This window comes from Ruditapes philippinarum, unplaced genomic scaffold, assembly GCF_026571515.1.
Source record: "Ruditapes philippinarum isolate M1 unplaced genomic scaffold, ASM2657151v2 ctg1284_1_1_1_1, whole genome shotgun sequence".
NCBI lineage: Eukaryota > Metazoa > Mollusca > Bivalvia > Venerida > Veneridae > Ruditapes > Ruditapes philippinarum.
The window spans coordinates 79,012-86,543 of record NW_026855487.1 but is presented as its reverse complement, the minus strand read 5'-3'; positions in this window follow the sequence as shown (position 1 = coordinate 86,543).

Sequence of the window (7,532 nt, the reverse complement as noted above, 5' to 3'; positions counted from 1 at the left end):
GTATGGGATGCAAACCCGTAACTTCCCAAAAAACATATCTTTAGATGTATATCCGTTTAAATCGGTTATGCCAGTCCATATCTAGACCCACACAATTTTAGAATTGAATTTCCAGAGGGTGATATGGCGAATTTTACAGATTCTCACAGACAGATTCACTTGGGGTATAATAAATCAAATTTCACATTAAGTACTTTAGCAGTGAATTTGCATGCACTTTTATTTTTATCTACTTCAGTTAGAACAATTTGTGTTGGTAAAGGGAATTTTCAAAAGCAGAGCAAGAGATATTCTTAATGTCATCATGCCATTGATAGTGATTCGAAAATAAATGTATTTGTTTTGGAAATTGAAAAAGATTCTGTTAAGGGATTGATTCTTATGTTGTTAATTTGGAAAAAAAATCTTTGTAATGAAAGCAATAAATTACATGAAATATTTTATTTCATCCTTGTTAGACAGCAGACAAACGTAACAGATTGTTAAGGTCGTACCTGTTTTAGTTTTTCTCCCTTAACAAGTTGAAAATTTGTTTATTCCGCAATGTAAACTGTAATCCATTGTTTACAACATGCTGGTCATTTGGTTGTTATAATCATACTAAACTAGTGTGTTGAAAATCTATATTAGGACAGCAACATTAAAAAAATGATATCGGTTTTAGCGCTGTTAAGGTATCGTATATTCAACACCGGGTTGGAGTTTGGATGCGTATGAATTTACCATAAAGGACTTTACAACTAGACCTAGGTGGTAAACTCTTTTGCATCTAAGTGACAAATAGAAATTATCTTCTGTCAAATTTGTGTTATAGCTATTATCAAATGTTACTCATATATAAACATGAAATAATTATTTTTAATATAAAACAAACATAACACTATCATGATCGTTAAAATGACGGCGTAATAACAATTTGAAACCGGGGACCGAGTTTTATACACATGCCATCATTGCGACTGATGTGTGTTTTTTACAACGATTCCTCTCGCTTGACGGCTTCGGAGCCTATGTCATTATTTCTAAACTTAAGTTTACAGTTTCCGGTTCAAACTCATCATTACCGGAAAGTAAGAGTTTTAAATTAAAAATGTATATATACCCCAGTGTGTTAACACTCTGGTGTGCAAACTGTTTTTTGAAGGTATGTTTTTGATACCTGTGATAAGCAGTCACTAACACTACAGATGCATATATACACACGAGTGGTAGTATATTTTTGATACCTTTGATAAGCAGACATTAACACTACAGATGCATAAACATGTATACACAAGAGTAGTTGAAACGGTTTGCACGCCTACTTATGTAAGTGTTCAACATCATTTGATGACCAATTAAATCAATTGAGAAACTGCACTTCTCAATCGTGTAGACAGGCATATATTTTGTCAATTATTTATTAAGTCGAACACATTACAGTAAACTCCGCTTATAACAAACTCATTGGGACATTCAAAATCTGTTCCTTATATCCGGAGTTCCTTTTAAGCATATAACAAATTAGTTCCTTAATTGTATCAGGAGTTTTTAAAGAGAACAGATTTTCATATAACGAACTGATTGTTTACCATAGTCCGCCATTTTGAAGGGCATTTGATTAAGAAATATTAGTCATTTATTTCTATTTTAGACACAATACCCGAGAGTGTACCTTTTGGAATTTGAAAATCATTGCTATTTCAGTTTTAGTTTTACTCCCTATCTCAATTTCTCATAAAATATAATATTTTGTTTTTAAACTCTTTTCGTTTTCATTCCATGATTGAGAATAAACAAGATTTTTTATTTTTCCTTCCTTTTATATTGAATATCTTCTATTATAATTTAAGGGTGAATTTTACTAATGTAAGATATACATTTGTTTTCATTTAAATCAAGCGTACTTTGCAGTTTGCAATGGATCATGCTTGCAGCATGTGTGATTATGTTGAAACCGATTATAAATTATTAAAATTATTTTACTCGAGCAAAACTGTTGAAGAAAAGAAATAAATAACCGTTTTATCTTGGTGAAAAGAGCTTATGCTAAAAATATCCTAAATAGAAAACTATACAAATTCACTTTAATAGATGTATTGAAGAATATTCAACAATAAACGGTACATTCGTTTGAGTTTTAATCCGTGCCAATGAAAACGAAAATTGAAAATGCGGGATCTATTTACGGATAGCCAATATTTTGGAGTTCGTTATAAAAAAAATTCAGTACTTTTAACTAAAGGACTACGAAATGAGTTCCTTATAAGCGATAATTCCTTATAACCGTGTTCGCTATAACCATATATTTTTATATAATATAAAGGAGGGCAAAATTCGGGCCAAAATAAATTGTTCTCTATAACCGGAAGTTCGCTATTACCGTGTTCGCTATAAGTGAAGTTTACTGTATAATTAAGAGTTTGGAATGAATTGCGGATGTGTAAACTGAATGCCTCATTAGGACGACGTGACATTGGAAAAAATTCTAAGAGAGATCTAGGTCAGCATTTCTTCATACAATCAATCAACTACGTTAACCGCTTTTGGCGGATCGTCGTGTTTTTTATTATATGGAAAAAAATATAAACAAACCCAAATATTTTGGTTATTTTGAACTATCATTATTATATAAAATACAAAGGGATGATGGTTGTCATTATTAACGCACACAGTCAGGTACATGAAGTGTTAGGTGTCACTCTTCTTTTTACATTGTTTATTGGTTACTTCGGTATAGTTCGAATGGAGGTGCCCCAACCCCTTAGTGACTAAATGAAACAGAGAAGAGCTAAGGCTGTTATAACATAAATCATTCACGCCCAATATTTTTCAGTAAGTTGCATAATTAAAGAAATTCAGCGGTACACAATGTAAATAATGTACACTTTGTCACCAGATTTACCTATGTTATATATATGTATAGGCTGGAGACGTTCAAGCGGGGTCAAAGGTTCTAATAGGTTCTAAGTAAGTTAGTTTTGATAAAGTGAACATTTTAACAATTAAGAACCCAAGGTCGCTCCCTACGGTCGCAACCTTATAATTTCACTTAATAAACACAAACATATACTAAGATATGTTTATATGCATCAACATTCACAATTTATACAATTAATGTGTATATGCACGTACAGAAACGTGCTGCATCATTACAGTATATCAATCTCGTACATGTATGTACAAGTATTGGGGAAAAGAAATAGTTCCACTCTTACATTCCTTTAATTTCGGGTTAGCAAAAGTAAGGCCAAATGTTTGCACTTATAATTCTGTCAGATACGGGTAAATGTATAAACATATGGTAAAACAAAAGGTCTGCCGTCCTACTTTCTATTACTGTCGGGTCTAAACATACAAACCTGATGTTGAATGTTGAGTTACAGAACAAATCTTTGTTTTCCATTGTTATGAATAATAATACATTAAACCTAACGACAAGGATAGATATTTTGTTTTGTTGTTGTTGTTGTTTTTTTGTCTCGGGGTGATGTTTTACTGTTACTCACAAAATCTATGTGTTATTTAAGAAATAATATATCCCAAACAGTGATTTTATCGCTCAATAACATCACTGTTTTGAGTTCGGATGCGACGAATTATATCACGAGGGCGTAGCCCGAGTGATATAATGATGCGCATCCGAACGACAAACAGTGATGTTATCAAGCGATAAAATCACCGATTTGGATATATTATTTCGATTCTAACACGACATCAACAAATAAATGCTGCTGTACCTGATATTAAGCAAAATTGCGCCTGATTTGTTTCCGTACTTATTTTCAGCGCGTCACATTTTTAGTGGTTACGTCACTTGTATAATGATTACGTCACATATCTAAATATAGAACGTCAAACAGTGACTTTATAGCATAATAACACACACTTTCGGTTCTTCTATGTTCAATAGGAAAAAATACGGGTCGTGTTAGAATCAACTATTAATTCACTAAATGAGATCACTTTTGTACGGAAGAGCATAAGTGCCAGGTATATGTTTTACTTACTTGTCTCTTGAAATTTGGAATGACTAACTCGAAATTTCGAGTTATTTAACTCGAAATTTCGAGTTACTAACCCGATATTTCGACTTATTAACTCGAAATTTCGGCATACTAACTCGAAATGTCGAGTTACTTATCTCGAAATGTCGACTTAGTAACTCGAAATTTCGACTTAGTAACTCAAAATTTCGACTTATTAACAATACTAGAATGGCCAAAGTTAGATAAAAGAGTTAGGCAATATTAGATAAAGTAGAGAGTGCGGTTGAACGATGAAGATTGAGAAACGGGTGCCTGGACAAACTATTTAAGTTTAACATTAACTTAGTAATAGCAGGTACACACCCGACCTAAAAACACAAGGCTTCCTTTATTGTGTACGTTCAGGTGTTTTTCAGACGTTGTATTGTATCCCACCTGTCCGAACATATATTTTCACTTATCTTATTCTTCTCATCCCTGTGAATAAAACGATCCTATACTTCACGTGGGGGACATCTGAGGAAAGTATCGCGGAGTGGCCAAAATAGGGCGTGTTGAGGCCTTTGTCAAATTTGTTGGACTGACAATATTTCTTGTAAAATCGGGTGCTTTTATATTATTCCCAACATGTATATAACAACAAGTTCCACTTTTATCAACTCTTATCAGCACAATATGAATCGAAGTCTTATTAAATAATAGATAATGTTACCAAAACATTATTAGTATAAAGAAACGTGACAGACTAACGCCATTTAAAACTAATTTAACACATGAATATTGCACAGTTTACAAAAGGGTGGGTTTTGGACTTGTTGTATCTCCCAATGATGGATGTACGTGTGCTTTAGAAAAGGAAATATCCGGTTAACACGGAAATGTGGAAAGTGTGATTTTACATCCCCACCCCCTCCACAAAAAAGCGAAGGATATGTTCAGTATGTGTGGACAATTTGACCCTATTAAATTGTTCTCTTAAATACATAGGTATTCTGTCAATGTGCAACAGCTACACACAAAAGAAAGTAGCTTGGATTCACTCCTTGCTTTCACCGGCAACCAATGAAAGTCGTGCAATGTAAGTCGAAATTTCGAGCTACTAAGTCAAAATATTGAGTTACATTGTCGAAATTTCGAGTTAATAACTTTGGTATTTTCGGACGTTGAGCCAAAAATCGTACTATAAATGGTCATTTCATCAATATCACGCCTATTCCGGTTGGCCCCTGTGAGGTCCAGCCTCCATTTCGCAGCATCCAATATATTTGGTTGGTTAAGGGGACCGTTGCCACAAATCGAACTGTGAATGGTAATTTCAGCTCATATTTTACCATTTCTGGCTTGACCCAAAATGCCCATTTGGGAATATTCTGGTTTTCTGTAGACAATAAGCCGATAAAAAGTGTCGTATCTGTTCAAAGCTCGCCATTTTAGCTTTCTTTTGGTTCAGTTCAACAGAAACCCATAAACTAATATTTTAAGGTACGAAAATCTAGTGGGGACATTTCAACTACATGAATTCCTGATTATATCTTCGTGAATTCACGAATTCAACTTCGTGAGTTAATGTTTTCATCATAAGGAAATCACGAATTTACGATTTTAACTTCAGGAATTCGCATATGTATATTTTCATAAATATTTTATGTATTTTGTTATAGGTTTTTCTTCTACAGAAAAACGGAATTCCTAAATAAACACATTTGCCAGAAACGGTTGCAGGCTCGGTTGAATTGAGGCTTTTCTAAAAGTTTCTCATATAACAGCTATTTAAGTACGCAGATTTATTTAAACAACTTGTATGCTTTATTCGTTTACAATTAAAACATTATTAAATATTAACACATTTAAGAATTAAAGCTTCAAGACATATGATGATAGAGAGTACAGTATTTTATAAATTGAAAAACAAAATCAACACAATGGCACAAATCATTTCTTTGAACTCGTTTAGTTATTTAATCATTAATTACAATTTTGGTGATAAGTGATAAGTTACGCAATATTAAAGAGGCCAAGTAAAGTTTGAGCTTAAGTATGTTAGAACTCATCCGTAGCTGTTCTACAAGAGCACGGATGATAGAACTTATTTAGTGATAGTGAGTGCCTTGAAAAGTTACTAGCGTACAGCAATATAAGATGAGCCTGTGTTAATTCGATCTACTGATTGTATGACAAATAAATAAACAGAGAATAATGAATTAGTGTAGGTTCTGTATACTGAATTTACTGAATGAGTTTAAAAAATGTTAATATGCGAAAACGTGTATACATTTAGAAGATCTAGATCTAAATAAGAAATTGTCTATTTATTTGACTACAAAACGCCACCATTTAGCGTGACGTTGCACCACTATGACGTCATATGTTTTACGACCTAGCCATAAAGTTTTTGTTTCATTATAAATGAAAGGAACGCCATAATTTGATCAAAACAATTACATGCAATTTATGAATTTATCTCATATCCAAGATAGCATTTTTCCACAAACGCCACAACCAAAACAATCAATTTCTTATAAAAGGTATTGAAGGTATCAGCAATAAATGAGTGACATTGAAATTTGCTTCCAATCGGATTTGGATTTCGATGTTATTATCCATGCCTGAAACCTTTAATGCCAAACAGCTCATGCGCGTAATAATCTTTATGAAAGAACGGTTGTAAAAAATACTACGCTACTATGAAAATAGTATTTACGAATTATGTTAGTGTTCATCCGTGCTCTTGTAGAACAGGTACGGATGAGTACTAACATACTTAAAGTCAAACTTTATTTGGCCTCTTTAATAGTCCTTTCATTGCGTAACTACCTGTCTGCTTTATTAAATTTGATCTTATAAATATGCATGGTTTACGTCACTTTGCGTGCAAAGACGCAGTTTGGAAATATGGATGACGGCATAAATTATGGCCGATGCAAGTTTTCATTGGCTCGATTTTAAAGCATTTTACTTTGGAGGACTTTTTTGATGAGTTTGATAATTGATACTAAGTAGCAAATATTTGATACGATTTACACATATATACACTAAATATCATGTGTTAACCCGAGGTCACGTAATGTATTCAAAAAGAAAAACATAATATGTGACTTATGTACTTTCTCTTTAAAACTGTCTGTCGAAAACAAGAAAGTGAATAGACACACATGATTTTCCTCTCAGTATCAAATAAATTAAATATAAATTGACATTTCGTATTGGTCTTTACTATTACATGTGCAATATATTTTTACTTAGACGTGGATTTAAATCTGAAAATCTTTTATCAATAAATACAAAATTTATGGAGGTTGGCCTTTTGACGTCTTTTTACTTAACTTATATTAAAAAACGGCGTGCAAACTTGACTATGAAGCACATGACTATGAATGGAATTTGATGTAGTATTGATTTCTCTTTTTTTAAGTATATGTTAATGTTCATTCGTGCTGAAAGGATATGTTAATGTTCATCCGTGCTGAAATTATAAGCTTCGATGGGAGCGATAGCGACAGGAGAATGTTTCTAATTTCTGTAGAACAGCTACGGATGTATACTAGCATACTTGTGTGGCGTCAT